The 21,853-nt window shown below is 31.9% G+C and overlaps 1 protein-coding gene across 1 annotated transcript in view; it reads left to right on the top strand.

Annotated features, from left to right (window-relative positions):
- Positions 1–427: 427 nt before the first annotated feature.
- Positions 428–21,853, top strand: part of LOC106708968 — a 61,194-nt gene continuing 39,768 nt past the window's right edge. The window contains exons 1-2 of the mRNA XM_014500588.2: positions 428–498; positions 923–1,112. The gene's annotated coding sequence lies outside the window, so the exon portion shown is untranslated. The remainder of the gene's footprint in view (positions 499–922; positions 1,113–21,853) is intronic.

Genomic DNA, 21,853 nt, shown 5'->3' with positions numbered 1-21,853 from the left:
ACTAATATGGAATCGAACTTGAGACACGCGAAAAATCTACTAAAATGCAACCCCACAAACGGTGCTACAGTTCAAGAAAGAAATTTAGTTTTTGAATTTCGAACAGCCGACCGGTCGAAGGTCAACACTCCAAATACGCTCCAGTTCGCGAACGGTACACGACGATGGTTATAAAGAAAAAAATAAAAAACACGAACATCTTAGCGCCCGACCTCACAGTTAACCCTAAACTGGGGAGCCTTTTCTTACGCGTTTTTTGGCGGAATTAAAAGAAAAAAAGCGTTGTGTGTGTGTCGCGGCGCTGGAAGCGAGGCCGGTATTCGCGGGCTGGCGGCTGAGGCGCGCGGTCGCTCCATCAGACCCCGGACGCGTAGCCGAAATTTTACAGGAGCGCGGGAAAACTCGACTCGATTTTTTTAAATTAATTCGTTACCGAATTTCATACATAACAAAGAGCGACGAGAACGCATTCGCAGCGCTGATTATTTTCAATAACACGTTCGTTGTTTATTATTATGATTCTTACAATTTAAACTCATGTATATTGTTTTAAATATTTCGACATTGTCGGAATTGTAGTGAGATTTGTTTTATAACACAGGGCCGTGGCGACGGCCGTGGTTTTACGTATTTTGTTGAATATGAGATAAACATTATTGATAATTTTCGCGGAGTAGTCGTGCGCGTGGTTTTTACGAATGTTTTTGCGTGCGGCCGCTGGTGGGGGTAGGGTGGGGCCTCCGCAGACTCGTCCCTCTCTATCGGGTATTTTGATTTAGTTTCCGAGACTTACGTAGATGTGGCAATTTTTTTTCAGTCGCGTGTGTAAGGCGCGCGCGACTACCTCGTGTCCCCCGACTCTATAAGTTTCGTATAATTTTCGATTTCTCCCGCGCTTCAATACAACGTACTTTGTTTTCAGGTTCACGTAAATAAAGTTTAGTAAAGAGGCGAGGAAAAACTTTTTATTGCTTTCGGAAATCTGTGAATGTGTACTTTACTGTGAGTGACAAAACATTTGGATTTTGTTTGTGATTCATAAAAAACATTGTGTATACTGTAACTCTGTTGATAAATGCATTTTCGTTCGTGTTTGGATGTTTAAGATTAAGGTGAGTTTCCCAAATCATAATTTTATTTTGTTACTAATCATTTCTATTAGATTCATTAATTTAAATAATGTGTAAATATTAAAGAAATGAAAATAATTAAGTAAATAATTATAATTATTATTTGTACATTTAATAAATGAAAATTTTCTAAAGCTTCTTAGTTTAAAGTTTTTACTAAGCTTTTAGTACCAAGTTAAAATTAGTTAACTAAAAGTGATAGGATAAGTTGTAAAATAAGATTTAGTTTTTATAATACAATAAAGATATCAAAATAACTTAGTTTTATATAAATAGGTAGTTTATATTCTTCTCTTAATAGGATTCTAGATTGATTGGTTAACGTTCAATAAACTTTAAATAAACTTAATTTTCTATAACTGCCACTGACTAACTATATTATATGTTATAATTAAAGTTAATTAATATTATAATTATCAGTTTATATCTGACGCCAAGCGAGATAAGAAATTACTGTAATATATAACATAATTAAATTAATTTGGAAGTAGAATGCTTAAATACATAGTTAGTAAACAGGTTATATATTTAAAAGGTATATATGTAATCTTCGTAATACCAAATTAATTATATAAAACAATCTTTTGAAAAAAAAAATTAAATACAAAATATGTTGTGTCTTTATTTCTATGGCTATATGTTTATTGTTTTAAAATCATTTAATAAATACAATATCAAATCTATCCGTAATAAAAAAATTAAATCTCATGATATAAAAATATCGAATTTATCATTTTTTTTAAATATATTCGTTGTAATAAACAGAGCTTTATATCTCAGGCCGTTAAAGTTTCTGAATGGCATTCCGCAAGCCCTATCAGATATCTTTGTGTAGATAAAGGACTATATCTAGAAATTTCAGGGTCGCACGGGTCGCGCGGTTTTGAAGCCGTGACACTTCAGACTAGTGTGGAATTCTATGATAAATATTTAATACCATAGACATTATATATTTTAAATCAAATTTATCGTAATAATATTTTGCGTGATTAAATTCTTGATTTTCATTTAAAATAGTTGTATTTAAAGATACTTATTAAGAAATAGTTATTCTAGAAATTTATAAAAGTCTATAAAAGGTGGTCAATACATGATTTTACATTTGTAAGATAACTAAATACTAACTACTAACTACGATACTAATAAATCGGGCTTTTTCTAAGATAAAAAAAGTTAAAAACTATTTAAAGGTACGTATAGAATCACAGTAAATTATATAGCTATTATAAACAATACCAAGCCATAAAATGCATCATAAGTTTTGTCTCGTTCTATTGTAATATGTTAAATAAAGACATGCATATAAAATATTTGTACAGTATATGGATACCGATGTTTTTAATATTCAAATCGTCACAACCTTTATGAATTTCTTAGAAATATTTCGATATGACGAACGTTCGATGTCAAAATTTTATGAAATCACTTGGTACTTTTTTAATTTAATTTTAAAGCAAATGATATAAAAGTTAGTTTGTTTAAAGAATTAATAAAGCATTTATGGATATTGTGCATATTCAACTTTCTTTATTTAAATTTCTGTACCTTTAATGAAGATAGTTTAAATTGAAAATTTCATAGTTTAAAAGATAAATAAACTTGTTGCATCGCAATTTTAATTTTGTTACAATATTTCAGACTTTGTGTTATTAATGATTATTTTATTTTAGCACGAAATTATACATCTTTTAAAGTTATTAGATTGTTTAATAATTGTTCCAAAGTTAATTAAGGATATTAAATTACTGAAGCTAGCTCTCACAGCTCTAGGAAGAAACGGTCAACAACAAAAAACAAAATAAACTTTGTTGTAACAATGTTTACATTTTACTTTAATCGCCGTTTACTTTTTCAAATGTTTTATTCTAACGATCCGCCGTCAAGCCTCCGCGTTCAAATCAATTGGTCACAAGTTTAAGACACGCTCGTACATACTTCGTCTTTTTTTTCAATCATTCTTAATACAACTGCCAGGATTATAAATTGTAATAATTATTTCAACTAACAAGCAATAATACTAATAAAATTAGAATCGTTTATCAATCTCTTATGGATTTAACAGAGGTGATACTGTTCAACGAACTGGATTTAAATTACTTCTAAATATTTCATTAAAACAAAAAGATAACGTATTTAACCAAATGAATATGTAACTTAATTCTTTCGGTAGTAGGATTTCACTGTAATTAAAATCGGTAAAAATTAATTGTACAGTCGAATGAAACTGTTAGAATTATACGTAAATAAAGGTAACACCGCAGAGAGACAGACTACTAGGCCATTATAACATCTAGATTGTCATCATCATCATCATCATCAGCTCACTATACGTCCCCACCGAGGGGCTCGGAGCCTACCCCAAGTTAGGGGTGACTAGGCCATAGTCAACCACGCTGGCCAAGTGCGGGTTGGTTGACTTCACACATATCATTGAATTTCTTCTCAGATATGTTGCAGGTTGCATCACGATGTTTTCCTTCACCGTAAGAAAAGAAGATCTAGATTGTGCTTAAAGATAATTTTCACACAATTTTTTTTTCAATAATTATAGTGAATTTACTTACATAAGTATGATAAACTTCTACAGGCTGTAGCTTTCGTGTATAAATTTGTTTTAACTTAATACACCTATCTACAACAATCCGACATCGTTTCGAAACGCACCAGAATTGAACTGACCTTTATTTTGACAGATGATGTACGCACCTCTGATATTAAACGGTAGAATACAAATAAAAGTTTTTGAACTTAATATTTAAAATCGTAACGGAATTTGCTCAATGTTGCCATGCTTTTAATTTAACACATTTTTTGAAATTGTTGATTTTTTCAAACATTTTACCTAGCTCATAAAATAACAAATAGCCGTTTAAGTTTTCCACACTAAATCTACGTTAAGGGACTTCCTTAACTCAAAATGTGTCAGTAGATTTTAAAAACTTTTAACACTATTAGTTTAGAATCAATAAAGATTTTTCTATGAATCAATACAATAAGTTTTTATAACAAAGAGTAATAATTTAAATATAAATTTTAGTGTTGCCATAGTGATTATTATGGCTTTCCAAACACGTTAATAATTGACGTAAAGGTCAACATTATAATACGAAATGTAATTTGATTATTACACATAATTCTTAGAAGTTGTTAGTTTTTTTTTAATATAATAAAGTTTCCATTTTAATTTAATATGATTTGTTTGTTCCTCATTTAACGATGGATAAAAAGTTTACAAATGTAATGACTGTTCAATTATCGTAATAGTATTAAAGTTTGACTCTTAGAGTATCAGAAAAGAACTTTTAAACAATAAAGCATTGACCATCATTTTCATGAAATCGCATAAATATTATCCGACGTTCTTACTATGAAGGAAAATATCGTGATCCAACCTGCGCATATCTGAGAAGAAATTCAATGATATGTGTAATGTCAACCAACTCAGACTGGACCAGCCAGTGGTTGACTATTGCCTAGTCATCCCTAACTTGGAGTAGATTCCGAGCCCTCGGTGGGGACGTATAGTTAGCTGATGATGATGATGCTTAACTATGCATTTCAATGATGTTACATCGCATTAACTTTTATTGGAACTACTGAAAATAAATTACTAAAACTACAAGTTATTTGGAACCTGTCCGTATTTTTAAATAGGAAAATAATCATGGTAACAATTCTTTATTCAACTAACCGTGAGTTTCTAAAACCCAAATGTCTATAAAACATATCATCATTCCTGTCATTATCTTTGACAAAACAAAGATTTGTTTTTTTATGGAGATTTTGGTATCAGAAACCCACGATAAGTCACCTATGTTGTTTACTTACGTCATACATTTAAATATAAATACAATTCAAAGAATTTATTTTATCGTAGGTAATTCTTAGGTTCTGTATTTGCGTCAGTAGCTCGTTCCCCGCGAAATTCTTATAGGAAAAGATATAGTCCTGTTGGCTGAGGTCGGCGTTCCGTTCATTCGGTCATCCATTCACCCATCGGTCAGGATTTCGACCGGAAGTGCCTTATCAGGCGGCGGAGGTGACGTCACTCACTACCAAACAATCAATGTGAGCCGAACGTGATTGTTATATAAATAAAAATTATTATTTTTCCAGCCGCACTTCTCCGTAAAACAATGCAAATGTTTGACTTTTGGTACAATAAACGCTTTTCGTAAACATTACACATGTGCGGACGGGGGTCTTAATGAAGGGGCATTAAAGGTAAAAAGAACAAGAGAAAAAAAAAACGTGAAATTTCCAAAGGCGGGCGCGCGCCGCGAACGCCGGCAATATTCAAATACTCTCACGGTTCTAACTGGAATCGCGTACGTGTATCATATATAACTTCCAATTGTCATTCCAAAAGGCTTTCCAATAAAAAATACATTTCCTAATTTACTCGGACCCGGTCGAATGTTGTACGAGCATTGTGTCGGAACAATGGGGATTGACTCACGTCACGTGATTCATTCAAATTTCGAACGATGTTATTATCGAAAATCGAAAAGCATACGTTAGCTATCGAGTGCAAAATTATTTTAACGAACAGTTTATTATTTGATTTTTGAATCATACTGTATATTATTTTTCAGGTTCTATACTTGATAATTAGATACTTGAGGTGTAAACTAGTGTTCATTGCATCAGCCATATTAATTAAGTCACAACTTAATCATTACTTAGTTATTGATTACAAAATAGGCTACTTCATTTTCTTATAAGACGTTTGATAAAATACAAAAAATAGCATCAAATTATGTGCATCTGTTCAAAATCCACAGACAAATAAGATTACGTAGACTGAAATAACAATATATTATTCTAGCATTCGTTGTCTTTTATTATACCACTAGCTTTTTCCCGCGACTCTGTCCGCGCAGAATAAAAAAAAAAAAAGAAAACGGGGTAAAAATTATCCTATGTCCTATTCCTGGTTCTAAGCTACCTGCCCACCAATTTTCAGTCAAATCGATTCAGCCGTTCTTGAGTTATAAATGGTGTAACTAACACAACTTTCTTTTATATATATAGATATTTGTTTCGACGGTCGCGGATTCGAAGCCGAGCAGGTCGGATTAATTTAAGATTCCATCTTTCAAATCTTTATACTTAATCATAAATAAATAAGCGTTTAAATAGTTTCCAGTTCAAGACATATTCTTTATTTGTCTTTGTATTTTGAAACAAGATTTAGTTATCTATGTATATATATAAAAGAAAGTCGTGTTAATCGATTTGACTGAAAATTGGTGGGTAGGTAGCTTAGAACCAGGAAACGGACATAGGATAATTTTTACCCCGTTTTCTATTTTTTATTCCGCGTGGACGGAGTCGCGGGTAAAAGCTAGTGTTTTATAAAGTAGTAGCTGTTGCCAGTGACATCGTCTGCGCGAATAAAGAAAAACTTAATTAGTACCCTATGTGCTCTTCGAGATCTGTTGAGCTGTTCTGGTGATATCTTTTGTACAAGTAAATTGATTTAGCAATTCCACAGATAAAGTAAGTTATTTTCAAAACATACAAAAATGCATTGAATACGAGATTATGGATCGAAACGAGTGGCCCTTGATACCGCGACTCGATTCTACAAAAAGTTGGCGTTTATTTATGGTCATCAAAGCATAGAGACAGATCCAATGAGTTTCTTACATTTTTAATGATCTTTATTATACCGTAAATCGATAAGAAGTTAACTGACAGTTGAATATTTCAAACTTAGAATAAATCATTTTTAAAATATTTAATGTCTGGTTTAATGAGATTTGATTTGGTTTCGTGTTGAAAAACCTTATTTATTTATAACCTGAATTAGTTACTTGTAAATATTAGGAAGCTTTTTATAATATTCTATTACACAGTGCTGAAAATTTCATAAAGTTTAGTCAAATCTATTTGAAAATCTGTGATATTTGAAAAATTAACAAAGAATTTAATAAGAAATATTTCATGAAATTTTAAGCATTAAAATTCATCTAGTAATTAAGGAGTTACACACAAATAGAAAATATATAATTAAAATACATATAAAATAATGCATATATAAAGGTAGTGACACACTAAGTCGTAAGTCACACCTGACGCAGGAACCGCGACACTACTTTCCTAGTTAGGACCGTTAGCGCTTTCCTGCCATTGTCTATGATAACCCTACTAAATTGTGTTGTCATTAACAATGCTTTACTAGAAAGTATATTTTTTATAATTATTTATGCACCGATACTTTAATATTTATTCATTTGAGAACCTTTAATTGGACTTAGGATTATTTGCTTTTGTGACAGATTATGGTACAAGAAACAAAGTTCATTCATAACCTTAAAGTTATATTAAAAAAGTTTATAACAAACTAAATTAAGAAGCAAGCAACAAAACTTAGCTTGAAGCTTAGGATTATCCAAACATAGTTGCTGCAATGATACACTAGCTGTTGCCCGCGACTTCATCGACGTGAAATTAAAAAAAATCTAGTTATAAATATAGTCTAAGTTCCTTAATGATAATGTAGCTTTCCAATGACAAAAGAATTTTCGAAATCAATCTAATCGAAATACGTTAAATATAAAAATAAAAATGTCTCGATTTTTTATATATTTTTAGTATAGACCTAATTTTACTTAGTTTAAGTTAAACCAAACTCAATTCCCTTGGGAATTCAACAAACTTAGTTTAAAACCTGGCAACCCTAGGAACGTATAAATCGCCAATTTACAATTGTAAGTAACAATTAATGCACCGTACATGGACCCAGTAGCTCGGACATGACAGACGGACGGCATTAGTCCTCATATGGACAGATCCTCTGAATTTGCTTCATACATGTCTCTTATTATTGTTATTTAATTGTTTCTTACTGAGATTAAGGGGAAACTTAGGATAGGAAAGAAAGCCGATGCGATTTCTGTAACCTTTACTTACATTTTTGTCCAAGAATAGCGAATTTAAAGGATAAATTGAGTTAAAAATTAAAGGGATTGCATTGATCGATAATGGTTTTGATAATAAATTCACAATAATAAGATAATTTGCAGTCTAAATTACAGACTTATCGCAGCTTTTTCTCAAATTATTATATTTATTTAAGACAAATAAAGATTTATGTGTTACAAGATCGAGGCGTGTTTCGCAAGAGAGCATGCCATTTTGTATTTTGTTAAAAATTAATGTTGAACAATAATTCAATTTTGTCATCGCGTAATAATTATCATAATAAACAGACAGACACATCGTCGAGTCGTGAATCCAACTCGACCCTTTCTTATACTCTACCCGTCCCACACTTCCACACATGCGCCGCTTGTTAATTTATAAACAAACAGTTTTCAATCTTATTACAATTGACTAAAGTTCATATTTGTTTTAACTATCAACACTTCAAGAATTCAGCTGCACAATCAATGACAGATGAAAATGTAAACTAACTGAATAAAAATAAGGTTGGAATTCGCTCGTACGTAAAAGAATGCCTTTCAGTATGAAATGCGAAATGGATTATTTTTTTATAAATGGAATTAAGAAGAGACAATAACGCTCATTGTTTTTAAAGATGGCGGGCGGGAGTCGTTCAAATACGAGAATATTATTCCGTCATGTTTTAACATAACTCTTTAATTTATTCATTTTATTTAAAAATTATTAATATTATGATGTTCCTACAGCACAGCGATTATGACCAGCTGTTGTTTGAAGACTTTCAGTTCAATTCCAAATTCACATAAATTTACAAAAAAGAAAGAAAGAATAACCTAGTATAATTTGATGAGAATGTATTTATTTATTGAAACTTTATTAACAAATAGGTAAAGTGTACGATAAAAATTTATCTCAAGCAATAAATCAGACTATAACGTAATTCTAATTAAAAAAAAAAAAACAGGAAGCGGACTTTTTGATCTTTCTCCGTCGAATTCTTTTAATAGTCATATTTAATTAATAATTATAGATTTAAAAGCTTTATTTCCTGAATAACAAGTCGATTCTAGGACAAAACATTCATTGCATAATGCCAAAAATCCACTTTTCTAATTGGCTTGTGATAAAGTGGCATTTGATTCTGTCACTTTTTAATTACGTATTCCAAGGTTATGTTTGCAACTATTAAAATGTTGTAGTTCCTTTTAAATACTGGATTACACATGTTGGATAATTAAATAAAAACTACCGTTAGGCCTAGGGTAAGTTGATGGATTTACATTTTTATAATATCCTGTTATATATAACTAGCTGTCGCCCGTGACTCTGTCCTTGCGGCATTAAAAAAACTTAATAAGTAGCCTATGTGTTTTTCCACACTATTTTCTATATCTGTGTCAAAATTCATCAAGTTCCGTTAAGCTGTTCCGGAGAAATCTTCAAACAAACATCCATACATCCACCCATATACATTCGCATTTATAATATTAGGTAGATTTTGATTGTTGACTAAATCAGAATTGTAATAATGAAATTAAAAGAAAAAAATAAGAATATTACTTATTAAAAAATTACGAAGAGCGTTCAATGGATAAAATTTTTTGTTATTTATAAATTGTAATATTAAAAATATACTGGCCAGTTAGACAAAAACAAACTTTCCGTCACATTAAAAAAGTTATTCCTGCATACGACAAACATTGGTTTTTTAAAAGATATTTAGAATTTTTAATCTGTTCCATCATGTTCCACAATGGTACAGATTAAACTTTATTCTGTAATGTGTTACTCTTGTCATGTTCCATCTGTCACTACGACACATAGATTACAATGACACGTCACACGCTTCCACAAAGTTGTGTAGTAGAGTAATTTAAATAGAGCGATCCCTCAATTGGGGTTAATTCTCGTGTTTAAGGAATATATGGAGTATAATTAGTGCTGATGTATACTCGAGACGGACCTCAATAATAATACTAAATTGATATAAATATCAAACGAAAACTTCGGGTGCATTTTAAGTATTATTGAGTGCGCAAAGGGTTAATAGATATAACACAATTTACAATTCTATTGACAATCAAATCGTTTTAAAGTACTAGGAAAGATTAACAGCTATCCTTTTTAAATTAAAAATTTAAAAAAGGAACATTCGTAATAACAGTCTAAGTATGATTTTTATGACCAGTCAGATATCCAGTTAGCATTCTATCACCTCTCTTTACAATGCAAATTGGACTAATAAATATTCATAAACATCAATATACAGTATGGAATTAAGATATAATTCATTTAGTATTGTTCTTGTATAAGATTAACATTTTATGGTCATTTAATTGATGTTCATTCATATAAAAATAATATTTATAGTACAAACTGATTAGCATCATTTTCGAATTAAAATGAAAGCTATAATATTAATATAACTATTTAAGTATCGTATATCTGGCATAAAAAAAGCAATGAGTTAAAAAAAAAACTTGTATTTTAATCAGCTATTTTTATAAATAGGCCAGTAACATGCATTCGATATTTTATAAAATTAAAAAAAAATCTTTTAAAACACTGGCACGATTAGTTATTAAAAAAAAAAACGAATTTCGAAATCAATTTACGGATGATGCTTTCTAAAACTTCTCGATCCGGAAATTTCAAATATCCAACTAAGAACATAAAGAGAGCACGTTTGCTACTTACATCGGGCCAACAGAGGCTTTTTACGTTCGTAATGTGTCGTCTTTTTTTTAACACATATTCAGATGTGTAATGATCAATCTCCGGGCCTCGTTGAATAATAATAATGAAAGACTTTAAAGAAAAAGAAAGAAAAGAAAGAGATTTAGGAGGCATTAATGCATCGTTCACTAAACCGTCCGCTGTATGCGCTTGCGCATCCTCGACGCATTAACAAGACGTACGGACAAACACTGCTCGTTTATATGTATACAGAACTCACATTCAAGTAGAAAAGACATATGTTAGAACTCTTTGAGTGTTATTATTCAAGATTATTTTTGTTTCTTAATACCTATACGTATATTAACTCTCAAGTTTGTAATAGAATTCATTTATAAAAGTTTAAAGCTTTTAAAAGCTTTTTTTTATTTTTCCCTTTAAAATATAAACTTGGTTAACTTAAGTAGTCGACTAGCCAATAAAATAAACGTTATTACTTACTCATTTTAACAGAAAAAAAATCGAATATCGATAATATTGTTTTAACATCACTAGTCACAACAGATGCGTTTGATTGACAGATGTCATAGCTGTCAATATGCGAACAGGAAAAATATATTAAGCTCAAGTTAATTTACAATTAAGTTAAATAAAAATTGAAAGCAAATATTTCTGATATATATAATATGGAAAATCGAAACAGAAACCGTATAAAATGTATGCTACTGGGTCTAAATAAAATAGTTCCCTCATTTAATTCTATTAGTTTTTAATTAAACATTCAAGTTCGACAAATATGAGTTCCGTGACGAGCAATAAATTCTTTATACATTTTTAATTAACTTCAAAATATTGTACAATCTAGTTCGAGCTCGGGGTCAACACACTACGAAGTAACGTGACTGATTTATTAAGAACCGTTGCGGTTAACTTCGAGTTGGTGTGTTGGTATCTTGTTATATTGGTTGCATTGTAACCAATGGCGGCGTCACCCATCAATCAATGGGATCATATCTCCAAGAAACTAGCCACGTTTAACATTATGATTTTATAAATTCGACTAATATTTTATTCAAATTCTTAGGTTGATTGAATGTTTTTTTTTGCTTTAGTTCATAGTTTTATGACTGAATCGGTAATAAATATTAGAGTCAGATAAAAAAGTGTTTGCTATTACGAGTATAATGCTGTTTATTGACTATTTCTATTTTCATATAAATGAATGAAACTGCAAGAGTAATCGGAGCTCATAGTGCTTGTAAACTCTTAAAAAAATTCTTGGTAGACACCTTTCTTCTCGCACCAACTTATAATTTTATAAGAATTCTGGTAATATTATTGCTTTATATCTAAATATAACAGAGTTCGTTTGAACATTATATAAATGGTTTACACAAAAACAGTTATTTACTTATTCAATTACCATAGTACATGGATCTTAGGACTCATTTAAATAAAAAAGAAAGTAATATGATTTGTTACGTTATCAAGATCTATTCCGACGTTCAGTCATCTCCCCACACGGCCGTCATAATCCATCTCGACGCGTTCGATATTTGAATCCACTTCGAATTTGGGCCGAGTTCGAAATATGAACTTTGTTTCGTTTCGTTTTTCAATTGCTTCACTTACTCATATTTTGAATTTAGAACGACGCGCCCGAGATAAGAGTTCAAACGATTTTTTTCTTTTCGATTTTGAAATTCGAAGTATTTAAAACTGACAGTTATGTTTTCATACTATAACATTAATCATTCATGTCTCAAATATTTTTAAGCTAGCATTTTTTAATACAGGTCTTTAACTAAAAATTAAATAACTAGTACTTATCAGTAAGTACTAACCTTCGCAGTCAAACGTGAATCAGAGAACGGTCTATGCATCGTGTCATTCTTGTGCGTATAAAAGGCGATAGAGAAATCGTCGTTTAGCGAATTCCGCTCGCGTGTCCCTTACGTAAGGCGCATTGTGCGCGGGGCCGACACGCGCCATTTTCACGTATTCGCAATAACGCGCGGCCACCCCGCGGCCACATTCTTTTACCAACACTGCTCGATAGTTAAAAATTCAATTCCATTTAACTAAAACTCTCGCATCTATATCGAATGTGTTTTTTTTTAATTGAATTTTATCATGCCAGCAAATTGAGTTTCATTTTTACTGACAACTGTTATTTTTATTTGGTTTTCGCTATTTGTATGTTTAAGGAGTTTTTATATAGAGCACATTACGATTTCACATATCAAAAATATTTTCTTTAAAGTGTAGTATATTTAGTCGGAACCATTTCAAACCAAATACAAACTTTTTAATGTGTCCAAAATAAATAGGACAATCATGTTAAAAAGAGCATAGCAAACAAATGGCTTGGACTAGAAAATTATGAAGACAAATAGCATTATATCCAAAGTATGTATATTAAATGACGTACAAACATGAACTACATTTAATTTGGCATTTCACAGGCAGATGCATTTGTCATCGCAGCGGTAACTCGTAAATCTTATCAGCGACAGCTCGATTTGAAAGCGGAAAAATCAAATAATCGTTAAACAACATCGATAAAGTCGAATGATTTTAATCTTCTCTTAAAATAAGAATTTAAATCAATTATTTAATTTAAGACAAACTCAAAAACTACTCAACGGATTTGAACAGCTTTTAACAGCTTAGTACAGGCATGGTGAAACAATGGCACGCCTGCTATTGGTACACGATACAATATTTTGGGCACATCACTAGTTACAAAAAACATAATGAACTATGAAAAAAGTATAAAGTAGGTAATATATGCGGAGAGGACACAAGCGATCCCTGTGTTACGAAATGTTCACAATAATTATAAAGCCAAAATTATTTGATGGAACGTCTATGACCTCGTTAAAAATTTCTTTAGAAATATGTTACTTTGATACGTAAAGGTTCGCCACCCCTGGCCTAGTACATAATAATAGGAATATAAAAAGATTGACAGTTTTTATTAGAAATATTGGAACATGGTACATTGATACGTATGTAAAAGTTCGCCACCCCTGGCCTAGTACATAATATAAAGATGATAAATACGCATATTGGACCATATATTTAGTAGATGCATGTCGTAAAATTGATACTCTGTACTAGCACGTGTCGTGCGTGTTAACTCGTCAAGGGTCATCTGAAGACAATGCTTGAAGCCTTACTGAGGCGCGCGGGGGGGAGGAGGAGTTGTAATTATTCCCCGCTAGATGTCGGGCCACGCCCGCTATTGTGGTTCTAAATACGAGCTTTTATGGTGACTCCAAAGTTGCATACTTAGTGTTGGACCGTAACGCATTTTGTAGTCACAGATAGTGATGGGACTCGATAATCGATATCAAGTTTATTGATAAATCCTTTTTAATTGGTGTAAATGACACAAAATCTTTCGTAAAATTTCGTAAACATTTTACACAATGACTTATATGTTTTTTTTAATATTTTTGGTGGCTGTGAAAACCCAAAACAATTCATAAAACTTGTTGTTGCGTAAAACCCATTCCCCTATTACTGACCTGTCTATCTTAACATTCTAATTTTAAAATTCCACTCAAAGCTTTTTAAGCGGTTATTTCTCAAACGTGTGTTCAAAGTCAAACATATTCGTTGGGGATTAGAATGAAATTATTGTATACGTGATGCATGGAACAGATATGGATCAAAAAGTAGTGAGCGGTCTATCGCAAGTTAAAACGCGGCATCCATCTTAACTTATCTCGAGCACTCAAAATGTCTATTTTTAAGCGAAAACTGAAACAAGCGCTTCGTCGGACGCGAGTAGGGTTACCATTTATTTTTTTCAATTTATCAAACGCCAGACATTTTATTACGAATGCCTATTTCAGAGTAAAAAAAGCTTTAAAAACTTTATTCATGGCTACATGGAAATAATAAAACGTTTTATTCGTCGTTTGTGCGCAAGCTATGCTCCGACTTGTTTTTTGTTCCTGTTATTTACACAACGAAATATTGAACAATGTATTTATAAGTTTATTTGTTTCTTATAACTTCTGTCTTAGTATTTTTAAAATGTTATAGTTAGTTACACTTTTAGAGAGCATACTATTGACTAGAAAATAAACCATAAAGTTGGTTTAATAACTAGTTATATTACACTAAAAATTATGATTCGATTTTGTTTTTCATTAAAGGTACAAATGTATAGATAATTTAATTCGTAATCCTACATAAGAAAAGGAAAGATCAACAGTACAGGTATCACATTATATTCAGAAACTGAACTTATCGTTGGTTTCTAAGACCACAATCCTTTATAAAACTTTGACAAAACAGAGATAACAATTTTATACAAGGATTTTGGTTTCAGAAACTAACGATAAGTCAAATGCGTTATAGAACTATAAAGGATGAGGCGTGGAACTTTAAGAAGGTTAATCTTATATAGATTATAACGTAATGAGACAACTTCAAACTGAAATTTCGGCGAAAATCATCAATCAAATTCCGTAAAAAAAAATTATGAAAAAATTTAGAATGAGTAAAATTAGTTTACTCATTATTAGCAAGTTTTCTTTGAAATTAGATCTAATTTTTAGTCAGTTCTCCACTGTTCCTACGCCTTATTTACCAGACGTAGATTTTTTTTTTTCCGTCTCTTCTCTTCTTGCGTGGCAAGAAATCTTATGTTACGGGTAATAGTGAACTAGTCATTTTTATCTTCTAGTCATTTTTGTTTCGGCATAACCTATTCTTTAATCTACTGTTGCTTAAATTCCAATTTTTTCCTTACCAGACGTAGGTTAAGGGTTGTAGAGACAAGAGAATCAAGTCCTATTTAAGAAAATTCTTTTCCTAACATAGATTCGATTCGGGATTTCCATAGTTTAAGTAATATATATACAAGAAAAATCAATAGAGGTTGAAGTATAAGAGCATTGAATTTTTTTTATATTCCAATACAGCATGGTAACCCTAGAATCGGGGCAAATGTAAAAATTTCATATCTCGAACGGTCGTTACTGGTGGAATGATTGATTTTATTGCTACGAGTTCCTGAATTGATGTTTCGGAATCTCGTATCGGCTTTTTGCTCGCCCGTGTAAATTATTCGAGGAAGCGGCAGCTCCTCAATTGATATTCAAACAATTACTGTCATAAAGTTTGTTCCATCATGTTGTGCGACTTCAAACACCCTGTAGCACGACAACACTTTATAATACATCGTGTATTTTTATTATGAACTTTATTCTTCAATTGTTTTCATTGCTGAAATATTCTTCATCGCACTCATAGTCTCGAAATAAGACTGAGATGACAATATTCATAGTGACGATTGGAAGGTTATCTCTATTAATTTCCGGAGGCCTTTTTTAATCCCCTTTTCCTTTCTAGCGTTGTCTTAAGGGAGTTGTCTCGCATAAGAAGGGACCGTCATATTTATGTGCGCCCTCCGTCGTTTAAAGGTAGGTAACGCATCTGCAATTGCAAATCTCTATGGGCATCGGTCGCTTTGTTATTTAGACGAATTCAGGCGGGAGCTTGTTCATTTGCCACTATCATTATCATATGATATAAGAATTAAAAAAGCATAATAATATAGTCCGTCAAACTTTTGTGGCTCGATAAGAGTACTGTTACCGAGGTAGTTCTGAGAGAAATTTTCGGAGAGAACTCAATTCACTTTAATCCTTTTCCTTAAAGAATAATGTTAATTTTGTTAGTTACAGTTTTTAGAATTACAGTCATCATTGTTGGAAACAACTGGACTGACTAATCTGTTGGATGTCGTATTAATATTTCACAAACGTATTTTTTTTGTTGTCTTAATGTAATTGGCTAAAGTGACGGTAGATTGGTGCAGATTGTAAATCTTAATCAACGTACTCTTTGCGACGTTATCAAAGGATGTTACATTTAGTTTTATCTTTTAGGCGTTCTACAGACGGACCAACTTTATTTTAATCAACTATAATTTTTTTTAAAGTTTACTTTATATTATATGTTGAATGTTATTTCAACCAAGTAGCCACGCTTAAGGAGGCAATTGTACAACTCGACGATTGCTTTTTGAGAAAATCAGCTATACAAAACCGATACACGTGTGATAATTGCTAAGAACTAACTTAGTCTTCAATTGCAGCCAATATTTTTGATCACCGGAACTCTTCGAATTGGAATATATTACAGCTAGGTAATCACTTTTTGCAATAGTTGCTTGCTGCAAAAAGCCTTAAAGTGCGATTTGTTCAACATCAGTTTAACGAATAAAAACAATGTATATTTTTATATCTTAGTTTTTCTTATTTATGATACCTACAATGATATGAAAGAAAATGTATTCTCAGATTACGTATGAGATACAGACATACCAGATGTGTTACCAATTTTGAGTGGAACCAGCCGCACAGACCGGGGATTCTGTCGGTATTTTTATTTATTTTCTTAAACACTTTATGAGTATGGACTGGCAATTGACTACTTTTAAACTGTAATTAATTTTACAACTACCCACACTCATTAATATTTCAAATTATAAACAAATACCTTTTATAGATTTACATGAGTATATTTATTTTTGTATTAATTTAATATGATTCTAATAAGAATTCGTATTAAACATTTTCAGATGTTAAACGTTTTATGTTCAAGATACATTACAAAATTTCCTTACACTGAATTCTTTATCTTCATTGATTCGAACACATATAAAAGAAAGTATATATAAAAGAAAGTCGTGTTAGTTACACTATTTATAACTCAAGATCGATCGAAATGATTTAGCTAAAAATTGATGGGGAGGTAGCTTAGAACTAGGAGACGGACATAGGAACTTTTTTATCTTGTGTGCATTTTTTTTTATTCCGCGCGGACGAAGTCGCGGGTAAAAGCTATTTTTAAATAAAGGAGACAGGAAAGAGCAAAAATTCTGTGAAGAATAGAAACTTACATACTTTCAATGACATTCGACTTGATTGGACCAAGTAGTTAAATATAAGTTAATTGTAATATAAAAGAACCGAGAGAAAACAAGGAAAAGGCTTTTGTTTTTTATCCTTTTCTTTTGTTTCTGTTGTATAGAAACTATTAGAGTTATTTCTGTAGACAAGACTTTCGTTGTAGTAAATAACGTTTTAACATCACCGAAGTGTGCTCGATGTGGCGGAACATAGATCAATCACTAGTGTAAATTTAGATCCAGTGAACATTGCACTGGTAGACCTTCCGTCTGAATAATTGTTCAGTTGTGATACTAAAAATGGATTTAAAAAAAAAACTTCGACTATTTATTTTTCAATATAAGCAATTGTTTGTACTAAAGTATCATTGTAACCCTAGAGTTCCATTGCAGTTGTTTGTATTAATACAACAAAGCAACAGCAGAAATTCGAATACTCAAGTCGCAAATTGATCAGGCCTGTTGTTTTTCTTGCCTCCTTGAATCAATTGAATCGCATTATAGATATTATTTGCAGCTTGTACGTAAAAAAATGAAACGTTGTAAGTTTAAATATTTATTGGTTTGATCGTTATATTTTTTTTTGTTTTAAATGCATTGCTCGTTACGTGTTTCTAGGCACGGGTGACGTCTGTTTGGATGGGGTGTTATCTAATATGAAGTTGCACAGTAGTAATGTCGATTTGTTTAAACAATGTCGTAGGTTCGTTAAGAGCTGCGAGTCTTCGATGCGTCCAATCACCAGAGGGCTTATGAATTTGGAATTTGCCCGTTTTTAGCCGCGGTCCCATTCCGCGGCGGCAAATTAAAAATGTAAGAATTCTCGCTTGCAGAAGGAATTTATATTTTATTTCATTTCATTAAAATCCGCCATCTTTTGTTTCCCCCGGGGCCGTCCCGATCGGAATTCATATTTTTCTGTGTTTTGTTTCAGTTTGCGAGCGGCGTATTGTTTTATTGTTGTGTCCTAAACGCTCCGTTTCTCGTCCCGGAGGGAGTATTAATTATTTTCTTATTTTTGATGAATGCGCCCGTCGAATTTTAAGACGTCTTTTAGTGGCGACTAAGAGCGCAGTTATTATTCTGTTTTAGGGGCTCTATTCTGTTTTTCATTTGTGTGCGGGAATTAAAAAAAAAGAACGAGCTCTGCTGTCAAACTGACGTTTCGGTTTTGATTGCTTTCCATTGAAACGTTTGATACGCGTAACTATTAAACGGCACGTCGAGCTTCAACAGATGATATCTTCGTTAAAATAATACCGGTAACATTTCACGTATGTGTCGGCCGCCGCTTGCGTAAGAGACTTTCCGTCTCCCGACAACTTGGGAGATTGCACATTACTCATCAATCTCAAATAGACTAGGCCAATCTATCTATTGTTCTCGTGACATTTAAAACAATTTATAAATACAACGACGTCTAATAAATTCTCTATCTATTTGCACGCTTAATTATAAATTTCTCTTCATGTCTGTGTAGGTGTGTCTTTTTTAAAAAAAAGCATCACGAACCAACAAAACTTGGAACTAAGTTTATTTCAAACTTTTGGAACTAATAAACATAATGTTTATGTTTGGTTATTTATATTAATAAACACTAATTTAGTCTGTGATTATAATTTTCTAAAACAGACTATATAATTAGCTGTGGAGCTATTATTATTGTAAGTTGTTACATTGCGGAATGATTAACGACATAGGGTTGAATATTGCATTATCTGTGCGTCGCACCTACTCGTATTTTGAATTTGGAATAGAACGCATTCCTAATTGTTTGTGTCGCGCTCGCTGGCATTTTGGCATACGCTCTAGCGCTATCGGCCGATGCGTTTTCGTATTTCGAACGTCGCTTTGTATTCGAATTTAGAAAAGAGGATTTATGTTATTTTGTTTTCTTTATGTCGTTGCACTTCATTGTGTGCTAATGTAATTGTTGCTGGCTGGTTATTGTGGTAAATATGAAGGCTAGCGACGTTACGAAATGTCGTTCGGTATTCGCACCGACTATCTATCATGTAAGACATTTTGCTGTACCACATTCCATGCTCCTCGCACGGCAAAGAAATGCTCATAAAAATGAGCAATAATTACAATTAACAGTCTATCTTAACTTGAATTAGTAAATAACGACCGATTAATTTTGTCTTCATTAAAACGATACTAAAATTTTAATAAATAGAAAGTACGGAAATAAGATTATAATGAAAAAAATAACTAATACTCGTATTATTGAATTTTTACCTTTGTGGTCCTCCTGTGGTAAGTTATAGACCGACAAGTCTATCGGACCTGATGGACATAAGTCAAACTACCTCCCCTACGTCCAACCCTCCTTTCAACATCAAAAAAGTGTCACGAGATCCTGTTCGTAGTATATTTGTCATGTGATATTTTTTTAGTTTATGCAAATTTCTGTTCCCATAGGAGTAGCATAGAAGCTAACGGTCAAGCACCGCTTCTGTCACCGAATCAGATATCCTTGTTTGACTTTATTCTCTTTTAAACTGCGTATATATCGACAAGGATACCTGATGCGATGAGCATCAGTAAAACTAAATTATGAGAGCTCACTGGCGCCACCCCACTCAATGTCAAAAAGATTCACAAGTTTTTTTTTGTCGCATTGTAGCTGGTTTGTAATTTTTCTTTTATAGCACTAAGTAGGTTTTATATATTTTGTTATAGGATTAACTGCGATAGCAACGCCTCTGTCACCGGGGCATATATGTGTTTAAAATCATGAATCATTTCGAATTTACTAATCCACTTCTAAGAATTTTATAACAAACTGGTATAAAATAAGTCGACTTTAAAACAGAAAAAGAATTACCTATGTGTAGAAGCGTTCGAACAAAAAAGGTAATTTTACTTTATGAGAACAATGTTACCAACATTAAAAAGTCAAAACTAAATTCCGATGAATGTGTAAAATAGTCTTGGATAGTTTATCAGATGGCTACATCCAGTTTGTCTACTAGGACTTATAATTAAGACCGATGTCGCCTCTTGCGGTATTTATTGTAAAAACAAAAAAGCCATCGAATCGTTTTAAAATTGTTTCATTACAAATGTTCCTTATTGTTTTATATTTATGTTGCAATGACATGTCATGGTGACATTAATGATAATTACAGCTACTATTGTCATTTTTTTCTATCTAATTATTTTAAGAATTGACAGTTAAATAAGGGAATTAAAACTAAATTGCAAGTTGACGAAGTAAAAACGTAACTTAACGTTGTACACTGTACAATTATAATTTGATAATTTTTATAGTGACATAGTTTCAATTCTTCACATCATGTGTATGTTAAATTCACCAAGAAATATTTCTTTTAAAATATTTAGTACAAAAGTAATGAATTTAAATAAAAATAATCGTGATTCCGCTGATTTGTGGCCGCTCTTTACGTCATTATTTATCTAAATCTATATATATATATATATAAAAGAAAGTCGTGTTAGTTACACTATTTATAACTCAAGAACGACTGAATCGATTTGACTGAAAATTGGTGGGCAGGTAGCTTAGAACCAGGAAACGGACATAGGATAATTTTTACCCCGTTTTCTATTTTTTATTCCGCGCGGACGGAGTCGCGGGTAAAAGCTTGTTTGTAATAACTTTTCAAATTTTATTGACATTCTTTAAACGATTGACGCAAACAATGTGTCAAAGGTTTGCACCAAAGTCGTGTATGACGCATTTAAGATTTCTTTAATACAACTGGGACATACTAATGCAAGTAAACACAAATTGCATTCGGAAAGCATTGTGCCGATGCCAAAATAATATATTGCCAAAATTCGGATCTCGCTCGGATTTATAGGCTATTTGCGTTTCATATAATTGTCACATATATTTTTGTGTCGTTTGTATGAAAAGGTCGAGACAATTGGCATTTATAAATCATGAAAATTATTTACAGCAATTTTTTTCCACGAATTCCACTAAAATTTTGACTGACATTTACTGGACTGAGCGAAGTTAAATTTTGCACTAATTTAAGCCAAAACTTTTAGTTTAAATTTAGAATACTCCACGTACGGAATTAAAACATACTTTAAAAGTAACCTATGTGTTCTTCCAAACTATGTTCTACATTTGGACCGAATTTCATCAAGATCCGTTCAGCTGTTCCGGGGATACCTTCAAACAAACATCTAAACATTCGCATTTATAACATTAGTAAGATTGAAG

This window comes from Papilio machaon, chromosome 23 (genome assembly GCF_912999745.1).
Source record: "Papilio machaon chromosome 23, ilPapMach1.1, whole genome shotgun sequence".
Taxonomy (NCBI): Eukaryota; Metazoa; Arthropoda; class Insecta; order Lepidoptera; family Papilionidae; genus Papilio; species Papilio machaon.
The sequence above is the reverse complement of the archived record's forward strand: the minus strand, read 5'-3'. Positions and strand labels throughout refer to the sequence as shown.